Source organism: Micromys minutus (assembly GCF_963924665.1).
Source record: "Micromys minutus genome assembly, chromosome: 20".
NCBI lineage: Eukaryota > Metazoa > Chordata > Mammalia > Rodentia > Muridae > Micromys > Micromys minutus.
The window spans coordinates 25,227,046-25,247,125 of record NC_137955.1 but is presented as its reverse complement, the minus strand read 5'-3'; the positions used below and the strand labels follow the sequence as shown (position 1 = coordinate 25,247,125).

General features: G+C 37.4%; 1 protein-coding gene across 3 annotated transcripts in view; it reads left to right on the top strand.

Annotated features, from left to right (window-relative positions):
• The first annotated feature begins 12,250 nt into the window (after positions 1-12,250).
• The window catches only part of NIPBL (NIPBL cohesin loading factor), a 163,722-nt gene continuing 155,892 nt past the window's right edge, over positions 12,251-20,080 (top strand). For all 3 annotated transcript variants that reach the window (XM_080933721.1, XM_080933722.1, XM_080933723.1), the window contains exon 1: positions 12,251-12,505. The gene's annotated coding sequence lies outside the window, so the exon portion shown is untranslated. The remainder of the gene's footprint in view (positions 12,506-20,080) is intronic.

Genomic DNA, 20,080 nt, shown 5'->3' with positions numbered 1-20,080 from the left:
GATTTTTGTTAATTTTTGCAAATGGTTCGAGGGAAGGGTCCTAGTCTTTGCATATTGCTATTCCTTTGTGTTAATGCTACTTGTTGAACCACATCTTGGTTTTTAGCAAAATCTTATCTTCTGTAATGTCAGCATTGCCTTCGAAATTAGCTAACTAGTATTTGCCCTTGATTTGCATATATGCAAATTATATGTTCAGATTATGGTGATATGCATATATATATATGACAAAATGCTAAATTGCTGATTTAGCTATTAGGGCAGTGCTTTAGAATACTACAAAACTATACATCATTTTGAATAAACAATCGACTGTAATTCAATTTTTATATGATTTAAACATATATGGCAATCCATAAGCTTAAAATATTATATGTGTGGGGCTGTGCACGTCATCATGTGTGAATGGAGGTCAAAGGACAACTTTATGGAGTCAATTTTTAAGTTTCTCCATCTACCTTCCACTGCTTTCCAGAATAGAACTTGGGCCTGCAGAACAAGTGCAGTAACTATTCAAACATCTCACCAACTTAGCTACACGGCTTTTTGATTGTCACGGTTTACTACTTATAACTCGGAAACCTCCACAATGTGGCACAACCTTCATTTCCACTCTGTTCTAATCCCTTTTACTGTTGGGCAACAGGAACAATCAGAACCGTGAGTTTATCTTTGATTTGAAAGAGGCAAAACGTGTGGAGAGGGTAGAACTAACAGTGATTGACTAGGCCGCTGTCAAGAGAAACAAAGCCAAGTGATAATGGAAAGGCAATAATGGCCAGGGGGATGTGCTGGTTGTAAATAAAATCAAACAGGAAAGTTAGGAAGGTGTAGCTGTCTAAATAGATTCAAAGTTTCATTTCATGTAAATAATTAGCTGCTACAAGGTAGTATTAATCTCTTGCTTTCTTAGGACATCCACTTGTTTTCCCCACTTGTTTTTCTGAACTTTCGTTTTCAGGTAGAAAGTAAGACACAGTAACTAAGTAACTCCCAGAATTAGGTGATATAAGATTTTGCAGGTTCTTGGTTAGAGCCCAGCATCTGAAATATTTGAATGAAATGAACACAATAAAATTAAAGTTCTTCTAGAATGTTTTGGAAGGAAAATAGTGGACTATTAAACTATAGCAAATGTCCCTTATACTTCTTGTCTCTTATTTCTATAAACTGTGTTCAACCTTGTGGCTTCAATTAGCACATGGATGAAGATGACTCCTATCTCTGTATCTGGCTGTTTCCTGGATAACTACGTGCATTCCCAACTACCTATCCAGTCAACACACACCAAATTTAACTTTTTTTTTCCTCCCTTCATTCCTTTTTTTGGTTTTTAGAGACTGGGTTTCTGTGTGTAACAGTTCTGGCTGCCCTGTAATTCACATTGTAAACCAGGCTGACCTTTGAACTGACAGAAATCTGCCTGGATTTGCCTCCTGAGTGCTGGGATTAAAGGCATTTGCCACCATACGCAGCCAAGTTTAACTTTTCGAACATTAAATTTATTCTTCCTGCTCTAAGCCTACACTTAATCCTATATCTTAAGTATACTCTGTTCATCTTGAGCAGTGGTTCTCAACCTTCCTAATGCTGGGACCCTTTAGCACAGTTCATGTTGTGGTGACCCCCCCCAACATCATAAAGTCATTTCATTAATATTTTGTAACTAGTTTTGCTATTACTATGAATCATGATGTAAATATCAGATATGCAGTCCTATAGGAGTAGCGACCCACAGGGTGAGAACCACTGAACTAGAGTGATAGGGTTACAGGATCAGTTACACTTCCTCATCCTTTCTCTTACATATTCATTCGCTTTGATTCTTTTTTTCTCTTGCTACCCCTCAGCTCTATTTTTGTAGCTTGGCCTTCATAAGTGATTTGAGCATATAATTACATTAATTCCTTATTGATTCTCCTTTTTCCACCCCTTTCCCCTTCTATTTTTCATTCCACTGCTTAAGCAGTTTTTGTTTGTTTGGCTTGGTTGCTTTAACTGAAATTACAAAAGCAATATAGTTGTAACAGAAGTTCAGGTGAAAAAGCAGTATGTCAAAGAATGTAACTATTTTAAACAAGTGGGTTCCTATTTTGCAATTGTATATAACTTTGCCACACTGTCCTTATCCTGTCTGGAGAACTTAACTAGCAAGTCTATTGTTACTGCCCAGTTACTTTAAAATGCAGTTTTCAAATCTACCAGAGGGAGTAAAAGCAACTCTTTTTAGACTAGATAAGAGTACCACATCTCAGCCGCTTTAATTTCTTATATCTAAACTGGGTTTCAATGATAACTTTCTAATACACATATATTTTTGTTTTGCCTCTTGTTAGAATAACTGATTTAGTTCCTGTTGAATATTTGGAAAGGACTTCAATGACATTAAAAACTTACTATCACTGCGAAGCTTTATTAAAAACCTTCCTTACTCTCAGCAATTTCATAGTACTTCTGATGTAACTTATTGCTGGTTTTCAATGTATTGGATAATAATTTGTTTTGTCAGCTATATGAGCAAAGAAACAATTACTCATTTCCCGTTTAGTGTTACCAGGACATCAGTGCGTCTCAACCTCCCTGATGTGGTGACCCTTTAATATAGTCCTTCATGTAATCATCTTGCTGCTACTTCAGAACTGTGATCTTGCTACTGTTACAAACTGCAATGTATATATCTGATATGTGACCCCAAAGGGATCACAACCAACAGGATGAGAACCACTGTGCTACATAGACGTTTCCCATGTACTCAGTGACTGCAAGGTCTAGAGCTTTATAATACTGTTTTATTGTATCTTTACTGTTATTTGAGACAGGGCTTACTCTGTAGCTCAGGCTGGCCTTGAACTTATGATTCTTCTGCCTCGGTGCTGTGATTACAAATGTGCACCTCCACACTAATCTTGTTCATTCACATAAAAACCTGCATCTTCCTACTCTGGATCTACAAGTCCACATATTTTCATGGTGTTTTCTTCATTAACACAATAGTCCTCAAAATAGAGAATTGGACTTAAGTATGTTAGTCAGATGCATGCTTAACTCTTTCCATACTAGGACTAATACAGTGATGTACTGGTTTTCAAAAAGAGCTAGCATTCACAACTATCTTCTTACAGCAATACTGTAGCTAGATTTAATATAAAAAAAAATTAAACATGAGGCTTCCCAATTCAGAATTCTTGGCTTCAATCAACATTCAAATTTTTTTTTCCAAAAGCTGGTAAATTAAAATAAATACTTTTCTTAGATACTTTTTTTATTAGCTACTCTCTGTATTTACATTTGAAATGTTATCCCCTTTGCCCACCCCGCTCCCATCCCCCTTCTTTACTTGTCTTCACAAAGGCGCACTAGCTCCCAATCACCCTCTCCACCTCAGTGCCTTGGCTTCCCCTTACAGTGGGAAAATGTGCCCCCTCACCTCCCGGACCAAAGGCCTCTTCTCACATTGATGCCAGACACTGCTATTCTCCACTAAATATGGAACTGGAGCCATGGGCCTCTCAATGCATGCTCAATGGTTGGTGTTCTAGTCCTTAAAAGTACATTTGCAATGTATCATCTATATTTCTGGGAAAATAAGTTTTCAACTATCTTTGCATGTATAAAGTATTGTCAAATACTTGTTTAATACTTAATTTTCTCCTTACATCAAGAAGTTTTGAAGAATGAGTGTATAGGAGAAATCTAATGCATGTTGATGTCAGGATTAAAATCAAGGCGTTACGGACAATACGTTGAACAGATGACTTTACATGCAGTGAAGGAAGGCACAGAAGTGGTCACTAAAACCAATTTTAATGTTTTCTCATGTGGGTTCCAGGTACTGTTCTCAGGTGCACTATACAGAGTTAACTCCTCAGCCCTACGTCTTTCAAAGTGAAAATTTAAAAATATCTGGAGTGTATTGCTTGAAACAGCATTACTGTTGTGGGTACACATTTGACTAAACTTTTCTATTTGATTTTTTAGGGAAAAATAAATTCTATACTCCTACCAGAAGTCACTATATTGATATTCCTAATGTCACCTTTAGTTTTTCCAGACTAACAAGGTATGCACTATTTCCTTTCCTTCTTGTCTTTTGGCTTTTTCCCTTGTAAGTTTAGTTATGGTCTGTACTAAATTATTAAGTAAAAACTAGACAAAATATACATATAATATGTATTCTGAAACACTGACTGAAGTGATAAATTATTTTTCTAGAATTTGAAATATATTAAGTTTGCAACAAACATGTTTTTTGCTACTTTATTAGTGTACTTATTACAAGACTATTCTAGTGATTTTTTTCATGTGCAGAAGCATTTGAAAAACTTTAAATATGATTTTTAAAAGGGTTGGGGTAGTATACAATTCTTTAGCTCATACCCATTACAATCTGTATGAAGGAACCACATGCTCTCAACCAGGCATATCTGGGGTTTTTGGTTTTTTTTTTTTTTTTTTTTTTTTTGGTACCAAATTCCTGTAGGTGCCATAATCAGACTCATTGGCATAATTAAAACAGACTTAATACCATATATATATATATATATATATATATATATATATATATATATATATATATATATATATATATCAGTATATTATAACAAAGCATTACAAGAGATCTGACTTCAAAATACTTCACCAATATTACCTCTAGCTCCAATGGGAAACCTTCTTCAAAAGATCAATTCCTCAGACTTGGTGACATGTACTGAATTTGCATAAATGTCCACATTTTCAATGCCATTAAGTCTCACTGAACTTGAGTCTGTCTAGTTTATAATGAAGATGTTCTGTATATGATAGTAGTTAAGAGCTCCAGGAATACATTTTCTAAGTGAATAAATACAAGTTAACATACCTTTGGCTAAAACTTGCCTGGATTCCTTATCTGAAAGTTCAGATAGCATTTCTGCAATAGTGTACTGGTTAGTGGCTAGGCTACAACGATTCAGTTCACTATTTAGCCTAATAGTGTTTGGGCTTTTAAGTTTATTTTGATACCATTAGTTAAAAACCCTGGTCTTAAAATTCTACTTGAAATAATAACAGATCATACTTGTTCATTCAACATAAAACTACTTAGTAGGCATTTTGAGGCTCCTAGGAGACTTAATACTGTAACAAAATGTATTTCACTAAGTGTATATAAAAATCAACAAGTTTTTGATCTATTTATTTGCATTTTAAAATGTGTCCACTTAACAACTTTAAACACAAAATACTAAAAGATGTTGACTGACACCTGCATAGCAATTTGCCATGGTTCTCAGTTACTGCTTTCTCTCTGTTCACCACAGCCTGGAATACTGTGGCATTTCCACTCCTGTATTTCTGTTCCCTCTGCTTCATTGTTGGTCTCTCTGATTTGTTCTGATTCACATTTAAAGCAAAAAAGAGAATAAGTATCATGATGCATATTTTGTAGTCTTAGTTTTTAACATCTGGTTTTAAAAATATTGTCTTTTATGCCATTCTTCCCTAACCTTTTCTAATTTAATCAGAAATGTAAAATTGTTTAACATGATATATGTCCACATATATTTTGTTTTTCTCGATTTGCTCCCTATAAGGTAATTTTGAGAGTTAATTATGTCACCATAGCCAGATCTGATAGATACACTAGTAGCCTTTGTCTCTGACTGCTTTTTGCTACACTAAACAGAACAGCTGCCACAACAGTTAAATTCAAAACAGGAAGTCATGTGGTCTTCCTAACGCTTGCCTTTCAAGGGCGACTCACTCCCCCTGCTGGTTAGTAGTAGTATTATATTGGTGAAACTTTAGAGAGCACATAGGCTTTGGTCCAACTGGATCATTTTATCTCTGATAAAACTTATGCTTAGCTACTTTAAAAAAATGTAGGATTTAATGTATCTGTCAGTATTAGCAGCTTAAAAAAACCTTCTGGCTTGGTTTAGAAACAGGTTCTTGATATGTAGCACACACAGACTGACCTCTAAGATATGGTGAAAAGCACCTTTGAAGTCTCTTAAGTAAGCCACAACAGAAATACTGAGATCTATATAGAGTCAATAAGATAAAAGAATGAGATGCTTACATTTTATAATAATCTCAGCATGATATAATCCTTATACTCCTCTTAATTCTGTTCACAGTTCTTGCATGTTTTCCCTTTTAAAATTCCGTCCGTAATTTTAATCACATTGATGTAAATAAACAATAAGTTGGGTAGCAAATCAAAGTTAGTTACTTAAGAAATTACTTGCTTATGTTATACAGAAACTTCTCATTGAATAGTTGTTTTTTGAACGGAGACAAGTTTTAATCATTTTAAAATATAACTTGTTCTTATGATAATTACTCCGTAAAAGATGGCAATTTGTTTTCTTACGACAATACAGGTATAAAAGTTGAAACCTTACATTTGTCCCACATTTATTATTTTGATATATTAAAATACACCAAAATAGATGTAGATCCACCAGGAAAGCGCATTTTCTGTGAATCTTGAATCATAAGTCATACTTTTTATCAACAATTTTATTACCTTGAAGATGTCTTTCTGAAAAAAGTACCAAGTATTCTTTGAAATACATATTGTTCTGCTAAAATTCACTATTTTATAGGCAACATTATAACTTTTTTTTTTTACATTTCCTAGGGAGAAAATTAGCAAAATGTTTTTAAAGAAACACAAAGGAAAAAAAATCCTCCTTTTGCTTATAACTCACTGTAAAAAATATAGTTTAAAAATAATCCAGTAAAATACACACATAAACACAATAAATATTTATTTTAAAAAAACATGAGCTGTATGGTGGTAGTGCAAGTCTTTAATCCCAGTTGGCAGGCAAAAGCAGGTAGATCTACCTCAGAATTCAAGGCTAGCCTGGTCTACAAATTCAAGGTCAGCTTGGTCTACAAAGCTTAAGAGAAATTAAGAAATCCTGTCTTGACCCAAACTAAACAACAAAAATACACCTTTACCATGTCTGATGAACTTAGATTTCTATTTTCAATAAATATGCTGCCATATTTTTATGTCATATTAATATTATGACTTTATGATAATTCATTTAAAGATAACCTTGCAAGGCCAGCAGGTGTTCTGATAAAAAGCTAACCCAGCCCAAAGAACAGTGAAAACAACTCTTAGAAGCCTCCCTCTTATCTATTGTAGATGGTACACATTTTAAACACAGCCTGCATTCTTCCACCATAGATAAAATCATTTTTAAACCAGTGATTGTCTAGATTAGATCAGTACTAAGAAGTACAGCTATAGTTCAACTCTCTGGTTCAAATCCAGTATTTGTGTGATTCCTTGTAGATTAGACTTTCATAAAGATTTATGACCTTAAAATAACTTTGTATTGAAATACTTCAGAAGAATACTTCTGAAACATAGTATAAAATGTAACTGGCTACTCTTGTTTAGAAACAAAGGGTATTTATACACATATAAAAAAGTAAACTGGTTAGGACACATGATTATAAATGGATGACATAGTTAAGATCTAGAGTTAGTAAAAATTCTTAATTATAAGTGAGTAGGATTAATGAGAGGCTAAAGTTTGTCCTTGAAAACTATGGTGAGTAAAAACAAAGATAGTCACAGGAGAAAATTTCACTTTTATAATTTTAGCAAAAAAAAAAAAAAAAGATAAAGTATATCAAACTGGTTCTATAAATATTACAATAAATTTAATTAAGGCAGTTAACTTCAAAACTCTGAAATGAGACGAAGAGTAAGCCTTTATTTAATCCCAGCACTCCTGAGGCAGAGGCAGATAGATCTCTGGGTGTTTAAGGGTACACTAGTCTACATAGTGAAATCCTGGTTAGATCTACAGTGAGACCCTACCTCAAAAAGACACGACAAAAGACAGACATAGAAAAACACACCGAAATGGGGATTGAGAGGTGGGTTAACAGTGAAGGGTGGTTCCTGCTCTTCCAGAAGTTGGGTTCCCACTACCCAGGACACCCAATCACAGGCAGGACTCAACCACCTGTACTCCAACCTGAGAGCTACAACTCTCTCTTCTGGCTTCTGAGGGCCCACTCCCACAACCCAAATCCACAGAAGCTAAAATAGTAGCACATTTTAGTAACAGTAACATTTAGTAAATAGTAACATTTATAGAACACTACTTCTGACAATTTTAAGTTCTACCCTCAAAATCAGCATCCTTAACTCTTCACCAAAGTTTAAGTCATCCTAAATCTAATTTAGTTGTCCTAAATACAGGATGATTTTGAATGTACTATAAAATAATCTACAAGATACACATACACTACTTGCTTTTTATTTGGTGTTTTCTTCCTTTTAAAAATGTTCCTACTAAAGATAAATATATAAGACTTACTGTCAGGCATAGTGAAAAGATAATTCCTAAAAACCCTTTATTTTTACCACTTTAAGGCAAACTGCAACTATATTGAAGATAAATATTCATTAAAATATATTTATAAAATTCATCAGCTTTACCAATTTGCTTGGCAATGACACAAATTTAAAAATCTTTAAATAATGTTGTAGTCCTTTTGTCATTCACTGATTAAAAATACAAATGGAAATAAACATACATGAACATTTTTAGCAAATGACTGAGTCAAGAAACTCACTCCCTTTTAATGCAAGGTGCAAGTCAGCTGATTTGAGAGAGAAAAATGTAGAAGCAAAACAAACTAGTAGTGTCTAGGAAGACAGGTGTTAAGCAGACAACAAAACCAAGAAACCATCACTACTGTGGGACTGATTGAGTCTATGGTAGATCTCAGTTTGGAGCCACTGTGTGGAGGTACAGGCTGGGACAGAAGGACGGAGGGACAGAGGTCAGTCTGAGCTATACAGTGAGGGTCTGTCTCCAAACAAGAAGGATCTTAAATTTAGGCAAGCAAAATACTGATTCTGTGAAGAAATACTCATAAACACTGAAATTATTATCGGAAAAACTTTCAAAGAAAGTGAGCCCTCTTCTGCTTTCATTCCCTGTTTAATATGAGGTGCCCAGAAAAGAGCTAATTAGCACCTAATAAATCTTCAATAGGTTCTGGGTGAATAAATTAAAGTTATTAATTTTAGGTGTTGGGGAGATTGCTCAGTTGATAAACTACAAAATTGAGGACCTGATTTCAGTCCCCAGCAAGCGGGACACGGTAGTGGACATGGTGAAACACACATGTAATCACAGCACTGGGGAAGTGGAGAGGTGGATCCCTGGGAATTTTAAACTCGCTAGTTTACTCTAATCATAGATCTCCAAGTCCTAGGAAGAAACCTTAAAAAGGAAGGTGGACAGCTTCTCACACATGCACTCACAAAATTCTATTATTTAGATAAAATACCAAAACCACGCCAAGATTTTGTACTAAACAGCATTATCGGCTGTCTTTCCTGAAGTATGCAAAATCACTAGCTCACCAGTAGCATTAAGAAAGTATACAGGATAAGTAAGTCTGCTTCCATGGGAAAATGGAACATTCTAAGCAACTTATAATTCACTTAAATCTGTTCTCAAAATTAATTAACACTGAGCAGATTACTGACTATACCAAATAATAATTATTAATGCTAATGGGTATAAACCAGCTACTGAAATAGCATTCCTGTCCAAAACTGAACTAAAGCCTTTACCATATACCTTGGTCTACTGCTATGTTAAACTTGTAAGACCTACTCTTCCAGCTACTAGGAAATAAAATCTCTTACGTCTGTACTTTTCAAAAATCACTTTCATTTAATGAGTATACCAAGTGCTACAATAAGGTAACATCAACTAAAGAAACATCAACCCTAATGGTGAATAAAATACCACCACTAGGCTTACCCTCATCTTTCACAGAACCTGTATTTCAGAAACCTTAAAAATAAACCCCTCTAGCTTGTGCTTTGACAGCATAATTAAGTAGTAACAAAAGTAGCCATATGTAAAGTAATCTTTTATACAAGGCTCACTAACCTCTGAAACATACACCCTCTGAATCACAGTGCTTGGCGTACATTATGTCACCAATAAATACTTGCTGAATGAACTTTTCCAGTAGTGCTGTATTTGAGTTGAGCCAACCAAATTCTTAGACTTCGGTTCAGTCAAAATAGCATGTATTTTCCAAGAAGGGGGGCAGACAGGATTAAGAATGCAGTTTTGTGAGTCACTGGAGCAATATGAATTAGCCCACTAGGGGCAAGGCCACGTGATCGACAAATGCCCTGGCCTCTGCCATTCCATCTAGAGAAACCTAAAAGCAATCATCTTTATGGGCTTTCCAGTGTCTAGAAGAGAGCTTTCTCCTGACCTCTAATAAACGTAGCTGGGTTCCATCTATACGTTTTTCCAGTTTTCACCATCTTTCATAAAAGCTCTGTTAGGTATATATAAACTCATTTTAAAGGGTAAAGTTCAGAACGAGGGAGGAGGGTGTCAGAGGCATTCACAGTGCGCAATGCAGAGAGCACCTGCGAAGGAAAGCTAAACTTCATTTCCTGGAGCCCTGAAGGCTACAGGGGAAAGAGTGAGACAAGATAGAAAGCCCGGAGGATAAGAGAACGAAGCCGCCAACCTGGAAGGTAAACAGAAGCGCTGGAGGCACCCAGGTGACATTTGAGCAAAACCCTGAAGACGAGGGCTCCCCAAGTCCTATGGGCACTCCAGGGAAAGGACCGGCAGGAGCAAGGCAGGAGCTATCTGCACGGAAACCGAGTCTGGACTCCTTGGGTTGAAGTCACCGCCCTGACTTATTCCCTCTGGTCGTGATAGTCATCTAGTGTCTGGAGAGCAGGAATGACAAAATCTTTAACAACTAACCCCCAGTGACTTCTAAAGCAGAGGAATAACCTGTAGGTGAGCTGTCCCATACTTCTTGCACATCTGTGCATATACAAGTAAACGATTAACGCTGACAATATATTTTAAAAAATAGCATGGTTCCTCCTGAGTAAAATCTGCTTACCTACTGGCACTTTTTACCTGAAGAATTAGCCCCCTTACAATTTATACCAAAACAACAACAAAAAACCTCAAAACAAAGCAAAAAAAAAAAAAAAAAAAAAAAAAAAAAACCCAGAAAATTCGATGAAATGTTTTACAGTAAGACACTACAAACGGGCACGGTACTGTATGCATATTCACATTTTGTACTCCAGCCTTGTCCAGAGCCTCTTGAGTTTTCAAACATAAAGTGGAAAACGTTGTTTTGAAGTGCGCCGGTCCCGGTGCCCGGCGTCCCGATGGCCTGGGCTCCACCCACAACCTAGATGGTAGCGCCAAGAGCGACCGGCTCCTCGCTCTCACAGCGTCGCCTACAGGCCTTATCCCGACTACCAGGGAGGCATCAAAACCACTGCCAAAAAAAAAAAAAAAAAAAAAAAAAAAGCAAGTCCAACAGCACCCCGTATTTCCAGAAATTAATGCACCACCACCACGATCACGATTCCAACTCAGCCAGGCTGGGAGCCTTCACCTCCGAGGATAGTGTTCGCAGAAATAACACAGACGGTTATAGGGTCCGGGCGGTCCCAGGACGGGGCCGGGGGGCGTTCGATCCATCAGCCATCCATCCATCCATCACGGCTGCAGGAACACCGTTTGAAAGGTGCACCGTCGGCATCCGCCGGCTGGCCGCCGGAGCTCGGCTTCCCCGGGGCTGATGCCGGCGAGCCGGGGAGAGAGAGCAGCGTGGCCTCGGCTCGCCGCCTTCTGGGGCCTATGAGACCCGCAGCGCCTGAGAGAGGGAGATCCCGGCCTCAACGCCACCAACACCGGACCAGCGCCCGGCTGCTGTCACCTCGGGAGGGGGGTGCTGGTGGAAAAAAATCAAGCCGGCCACCCGAGCAGCGGCATAGCCGCCACCTCGCAGGAGCGACACCACAGGCAGCATCCACGGCCGTCCAGAGCTGGACGAGGGCAGAGAGAAGAACCGCCGCGGCCACGGCCGCTGTCGCTGCCGCCGAACCTCCGGGCCCGCGGGAGCCGGCGCGCTGAGGCAGAGCTGCGAGCCCGAGTGGCGGCGTCCGCGGCGGCGGCGGCGGCGGCGGTGGCGGAAGTGGAGTAGGGAAGAGGGGGTGGTTGTTAGTGTTTGGCGCCGGCGGAGGGAGTCATTCCTGCAGCTGCACTTCCGGTCGGCATTTTGTTCTGAGAGGGAGAGACGGAACGAGAGAGAGAGACACACACACAGGGCTCCTTCCCCCCGCCCGCCCTCCCCCCCCTCCCTCCGTCGGTACCGACTCACCCGACACCACCAAGCCGCAGGGAGGGACGCCCCCGCCGACAGGAGGATTGGTTCCTGGGCCCGCGGCGATGCCCCCCCGGTAGCTCGGGCCCCTGGTCGGGTGTTTGTGAGTGTTTCTATGTGGGAGAAGGAGGAGGAGGAAGAAGAAGCAGCGATTTGTCTTCTCGGCTGGTCTCCCCCCGGCTCTACATGTTCCCTGCACTGAGGAGACGGAAGAGGAGCCGTAGCCACCCCCCCTCCCGGCCCGGATTATAGTCTCTCGCCACAGCGGCCTCGGCCTCCGCTCGGATTCAGACGCCGATTCGCCCAGGTAAATTCCTGCTCTTTTATTTCGGCGGCGGCGGCGGCGCCGGCGCCAGGTCCTCAGCGTTTCTCCTCCTCGTTCCCCCTCCCCGCCGTTTCCTCAGCGGCCCCAGGTCTCTTCACACGGGGCGAGTCGAGAGTTCGCTCCTCTCCGGCGGCAGCCACCCTGGGTGGCGGCGGTTTTTGTACCCTCTCCCGGCCGGCTTCGGTGACGGGGACCGGGCTCCTGCCGGGCGGCCGGGGAGGCGTAGGCCCGGCGGAGAGTGCAGGCCGCGGGCCAGCGGAATCTACTTGAGCTCGGGGATTAGGAGAGCTCCGGGCTGAGCGGAGCGACTGCTGGTCGGTGACAGGCCTCGCCCGGGAGAGGAGCCGTAGCTAGTGAGGAGGCGGAAACAATACAACTATCAGCAAATGTGCCCCGATCGTCCCCATATTTACAACTTTCCCGGTCCGGGAGTGGGGAACGTCCCAGTGAAACAAACAACCCCCCTTCTTCCCCCTGTGACCCCATGAAGGGAGGAAGTAGTTTCAGTTAGTGAAACAAATGTAAATACTCAGACACGGCTACAGTGGTAATTCTCTGCAAAACTTGTTTGGACGTTGGAAAGTTAATAAAGACTCGTTTTCTTTGTAAAAGGATTAAACCGTCCACATGTATATTTAGTCTAGAAAACCATAGCGTTGTGCACACTGCACATCCTCACCCAGGAGCTTTTATGTTGTTTGACAGTGTGTGTTGCACATGGACTTTTTATTCAAAGACCAAGTATAAAGAACTTGACAGGTTTACTCCGACACTTTGTGTTTGTATGTGTTATGTAAGGATAATTTTAAATGACTACATAAAACTCTCTGATACTTTCTAGCCTAAACGTGTGCAGGCATATAAAGAATTCTAAGTGTTTTGAGCTTATGCCGAGATAAGGATGAAACCTATTTTCTTTCAAAGGATACAAGTTAAGTTATACTTAGAATCTTTGGGAGGTTTAACACACACACACACACACACACACACACACACACACACACACACACACAAGGTGCTATCCTTTCTTGTCAGGGCAGATCTTCCTGAGTCCCAGGATTGTCATTGGCTGTTTTGTACCATGATGTTTGACTGTGTAATGAGCGAGGTGTCATTTTAATAGGTCAAATGTATCTGTAAATGCTGGAGAAAAATATCAGTTCTGTATCTTAACAAGTTTTAGTTCAGGAGTAAGTTAGATGTTGGGAGCTTGTTTCTGGCGGCTTTGCTAATGGAAGTTGGTGTAAAACGGAAATACCTTTTAAAAAGTTCTCAGCCTTATAAATTGCACAGAAAAAGAAATGTCCCGTTTGATACTTTGTTTCATATTCGCCGAAGGAAAGCTCGTTTGTTAAAAGGAAGCGACACTGCCCAATAAGGTCCTTCTTTCTGTAGTAGTGGTTAAAATTTTTGGTTTAAATATTCTGTGTCTTAAGTTTTTGTCAGTGTAGAATAAGTAACTTTTCTGCGGGTTATTTTTGAGTTTAACTTGCTGCTTACAAAAAATTGCACCACCTTTCCTGCAAACGTATGGATAAATGTGAAAAAGAATGAAGTTAATATAGCTGTCACGTACTAGGCATGTTTTTAATGCTATAAATCCGTGTAGTAGTCAGTAGCGTGTCCGTGATTTGTATTGGTCGGGGAGCAGTTTGAATTTTAAAAAGCCTGAAGCTCCTGCTGAGCCCCAATCCCGGCCTCCCTCCCTCCCACTAATCTCCCATTCCTGTCTTTGTGCTGCCTGCTCCTGTTAGACTCTGTTTGCTACAGGGCCTCAGGCCTACGGGGGTGGGGGGTGTGTGGTGGGGGGTATGCCAGGAGGGAATGCTGAAGTGAAGTGAGGAAGACTTCCCGTCTTAAGAAAGCAGTTTGGTGTTTGGGGGCGGGGGCATGTAAAGGATTGGGTAAAGGCGTCGCTAAAAAAATGTTTTAAAGGCTCAGTGATTATCTTTTCAACTTTTATTTGAACTGTATGTCAAGAGATGAACTTATTTCCATGAAAGATAATGGGGAAAGAGTTCTTTTTGCTTAGTTTTCATAAACAGAAGCAACTTTATTTATAGTTTTATAAGTTACAAGGAGTCTTATGCAGATGTGTGGATCAATCTAGTAGATATTAGTGTATGTGATCGACATCTTTTTTTCTTAAGTCTTTGGAATTAAGGTTACAGTTAGTCCTTTCCTCTATTATCTGAGTTCTACATATTTTGTAATTTGTAAGGTTCGGTTAGTGATGCTTTCATAATTAGTGTAAACAGTTCTTTAAAGTAATTTGAAAATATTTCTGTTTGGCTCAGTTTAATTTAAATAGACTATTTTTAAAAGGGAAAAACTCAGTCCTTGAACTTTTTGGATAATTTAGTTGGAGAGAACAGTATGTTTCATGAGAGCTTGTGGGTAGTCAGTTGCATGTCACCTGCATTGGTTGAGATACCCACCAGTGAATATCTTGCATTGCCATTTCCTCCCCTTTATCCAGTGGAAAGGTATAACCACTAAACATTCCAGTAATTTAGTAATTCTAGTTACAGTATTTTTAGAAATATTCTTAATATACCTAACGTGTCCCTAGTGTGTCTAACTTCAACTCTGTGGCTTAGTGTTTTTCTTGAATGTGCAGTTACCAATAACTTGTATAACTTGGGAAGAAAAATGATCTTAATGTAAATAATGAGACTCTAGTAAATCAAAGTTAAATTAAATACATAATAACTTGAGCATTTTTAAAAAATGTATTGGGATGTTTTCTAAAAGCCAATTACCCATCTGTTTACTAAAGATATTTGAATGGACTTTGAACCTGTGCTAGAAATTAGTTTATTGCTGCCTACATTTAGGAAGAACAGGAGTGGTGTATATGAAAAAAAGATTGAGGCTTTTTAGTAGAGAGGAAAAGTGAATAGTTTTACTATGGTAGTAAACAACTTTGGTTTTGCATAGTGATTGTTATTAAAATTTTAAAATGTCAGCAGAACTATACCGGTTAATGCTTGAAAGTTCTTTTATTTCAACCAGAACTGAACTAAAAATGCATTTTAAAGCTTTTCTATTAATTTCTTATTTAATTATCTATACTAATCTATCATCAGACTATTATCTGACGTGTCTGTATTAGATTTTGACATAGCCTGTTCTATTTTTACTTTCTCAGGATATGGCATAACAAAACTAACAACTAACTTTGTGTTTTTTTAACTATTGCTTATTAAGAAAAGCATAATTTGAAATTATTTCTAAAATTTTAAACTAATATTTCACTTTTTATATTGACTCATTGGAGGGCAAATTCCTTTGAGAGAAATGTAGTTTGATTCTGTTTATCAAGGTACTGACTAGGTACTTTTAGAGAATCCTTACAATAAATTTTAACCTTGAAGATGCTTATTTTAATGTTTTCATCATACTCTTTGCTTTGGTGATAAATTTATGCTCTTCAAAACTTTAGAATTTATTTTAAAATTCATTATTTTCAGTAGTTGTCTTATATAATAATATTTTATGGTTTTAGAATTTTCAGTTGGCCTGAATACATTTATAAATAGTGTTATGTTTATATAAGAGAAATAACTGAAATTTTTTTATAGAAAACTTCACACTCAGAGATCAAGTGATATATATAAAATGAGTGAGTTAAAGGAATTTCCTGATAGTTAATACTTTTTCTTTGTATCCGATTATGTTTCTCTAAGAAATATCTGTACTTTGCTCATCAAACCACGTATTTCTTAGTGGTAATACTATACCTTACTTTTTTTTTTTTTTTTTTTTTTTTTTTTTTTAAATCTTAAAAGAGATGGTATTCTTTCCCTCATCCCCATCCCCCATGGTTATATTTTTCTGGTGAGAACTTAGTAGTTTGATACACACTGGTGTTTGATACACATTTTCCTGTGTACCTATTAAAGATTATAAGTGACTATATTTGTTGTAGATGATATGTAACATATCTGAGTTGTTTCCTTTTTAATTTTTAAAAATGACTTTAGTGGAGTCTTAGTGTTTCTACTTGATTTTTACAGCAACTTCAAAAAAACTATTTCTGTCCAATTTAAAGCCATCAAATTTTAAAGGATATTTTGTATGATTAGAATATTTTTCTCAAGTTAATTAATAAAAGTGATTTTTAGATATTTGTATTGTTTACAACATTGTTTTTGTAGAAATCTGGAGTTGATTGAGTTTTATGAGATTACATTACCGTTTTTAAGGCCCAAAGTGGTATTTAGAAAGGTTATTTAATAATAAAAGTATTGCCAACTATTTTTTCCCTATAAGGTTTTGATTGCCTATCATTTGCTAGGAATTGTGTTATGTCCCCTATAATGTTATTTAACTAGAAAATACATGAAATAAAAACAGTTATCCACAACTTACAGATAAAGAAACTGAGACTAGGAATACGTAGAAAATTCATAGTTATATAGTACACAAATAATTAGCCTGGCATACATTTGTTTTTAAAAGCTTAAGGTTCTGCATCTTTAGTTTTATAAAATTTATGCATTCCTTTGATTTCTCAATTGGCACAACATTTCTAAGCTGTATTGTCAAAGTAATTGTGTATGTCCTGCTGGGAAGATAGAATTTATGTCTTATACATATGCTTTTTTAATTTTGTTAAGTTGTCTGCATTTTTTACTTCTCTGAAGTTGTGTGTGTGTGTGTGTGTGTGTGTGTGTGTATGCAATTGTCATAGTATCTGTTTTCAGAAAGGAAAAACTGATTAACTACAAATGATAAATGTATAAATTAGTGTGACTAAATTTTTTTTAATACCAGCATTTATGTGGTTGTCAAATGTTGATCCTTTCAGGATCATCCACTTGATTGAGTACTTGTTCATGTACTTGTTGCCATTACATAATTTTGTGGGAATTTTATCTTGTTTTGTTTAGCTTTAGGCAGGGTCTCATTATTTACCTGGAAAGTCTCAGAGATCTCTGTCTCTGAATGCTGGGACTAAAGATGTGCATCACCATGGCCAGCAGGATCCAGCAAAGCATTTGAAATAGCAATATTTCTCCTCCACCCTTTTTCTCAACTTTGTTTTCTCTTTCCTTTTCAAGACAGTGTCTCACTGTGTAGCCCTCCCTGTGTTGACCAAGCTCATCCTCCTGCCTCTGCCTTCCCAGTGCTGGAATAAGGGCGTGCACCACTACACCCTGCCTTGAAATAGTCCATTTAAAATAAACCCATTATGGTGAATTTTTATTTTCAGAAGGTGGATTTAAATATAAGAATAACATTAAAATTTAACCTTTTTCAGTCAGGTGTTATCCTTTTGATATGTAATACTGGGTTGTTTTGTTCTGGGTTTTTATTGTTGAGTGGGTGTGTGTGTGTGTTTACAAGGAGGCATGATCTCACTGTGTACTCTTGTAGGTCCAGAATGTACTATGTAGACCAGGCTGGCCTGGGTCCTTTTTTTGTCTTTCCCCAAGTATAGGAATCATAGGTTTGCCCCATTATACCTGGTAGTATGTAGCAATATTGAATAGATTTCTTGTGCCAGAAACACTACTGGAGTCTTTACAATTAATTTTATCAACTCTTTGAGGTTGACATATTGTAAAACTTATAGGATGATCAAATAACTAGCTCAAGGTCACACAGCAAAGTGTTTAATCCAACTAACTATACTGTGTACCATGATTTCCATGATCTTACACCTGTCCAGATACTCAGTGAAGCCATAGTATTTTTGTTTTACAGTCATGGGAACAGAAAGTTATGTTAAAAACTTGTTCTGGGTAGTAAATCAAGTGAGTGTTAAGAGAATTCCAATTCAAATAGGTCTAATTCTAAAATACCTTTCTTCTTTTGCATTCTTCCGTCTTGCCTCTTCAAAGTTTATAAATTTTTTATGTGTATGGGTGTTTGCCTGCATGTATATCTGTGTATCATGTGCATTCCTGGTTCCCACAGAAGAAGGTTTTGGATTCCCTGGAACTGAAAACAGCCTTTTGTGGACTGCTATGTGGGTGCTGGGAATCAAACATGGGCTCTGTGGAAGAGCAGCTAGGACTCTTAATCATTGAGCCATCTCTCCAGTCTGAAATTTTATACTGGAATTTTTCATGAAAAGTAGGCTTGGTTATAGAGTTGAGTATTTTTTCTTGTCAAGTTGGTAAAGAGAGCCTTAAAATAATTTGTGCATATAGTACTTGGGATCTGATCCAGGGCTCCCCCATTCTCAGTATCCCCAGCCTCCTCAAAATACAAGAGCTATGCTTTGATAAGCTATAGCTTACTTAATACTAGATTATAGTCTTATATAATACTTTGCTACTATATGTCATGCATATTTGTATATATACATATGCATTTAAATAGGATAATGATTTTTAAATACATTTTAAATATATATATAATAGCTCTTAAAAATGTCAGAGCTATTTTATTTTCATGACTTTATTGCAGTGTTTAATTACTTTATGAAAATACTAAGCATCTACTAAATACACTAAATTTTTAAAAATAATTATGTAGGTAAATTGGCTTTGCCATCTAACTTGTGTCAACCATATCATTTAACATGGATACATTAAACTCTTTTTATCTTTTATTTATGTTTGCCTTTTGTCAGAAAGGAAACACCTGGGACATGGAGAAATTTATTAAAACTATTTTAGTTACTTTTTAACTGAGAAAATCCAAAGCCATGACAAAACTTGAAATAGCAGATTCATTTTTGATAGTTATATTTAGGTTATTTGCCTTTTTCAGTTCAAAAAAATCATGCTGTCTTACACAGGTGAAATGCATACTCGTTTATATGTGATGAGTACTTTTTAAAAATGAGTATTGTTCTAGATCCTTTAACAATTTCTAAATTAGTATTAAAAGTCAGAGCATGGTTTATATTAAAATCTTAAGCTTTATTGTTGGTATTTATGGTATTCGTTATTTTCATAACAAATAATGCCCTTGAAATTAATCCTAACAAAGAAATATACCACTGTGCTATCTTAGAAACCCGTTAAGAGTGATAAAGCAGGACTCCTTAAACTTTTTACAATCGTGATCCTCTTTTTTGCTCAAGTAATTATTATGTGGCCCTGGTGTATAGGGATGTAAATCAAGCATTTACTGATAATGAATTGTAAACTTGGTGCTGGAGAGATGGTAAAGAGCTTTGGCTGCTCCTCCAGAAACCCTGAATTGGATTCCCAGCGCCCACACAGCATCCGACAATCATCTGTAACTCTAGTCCCCTCTTTTAAAGCCTTTGTGGGCACTGCAAGCATGTGGTACTAGACATAAATGCAACAAATGCCTTTTCATATAAAATAAAAATAAATAATTAAAAATAAATTATAAGCAAGATTTGTTTAAAAACAATTCTTTGACATATATACTATTTATCCACTCAAAGACTAAAGCAAATTTGCATGCCAATGTGATATATATGCTTGTTGGTTGTTTGTTATAGGAAAGATTAAATCTTGGCTGCATATTTGATACTACAAGATGTAATATCTTCGGGCTTGTATTTTTTGTTTTGTTTTTGTTTATAAGACAAGGTCTCACGATGTAACCCTGGTAGACCCAGAATTC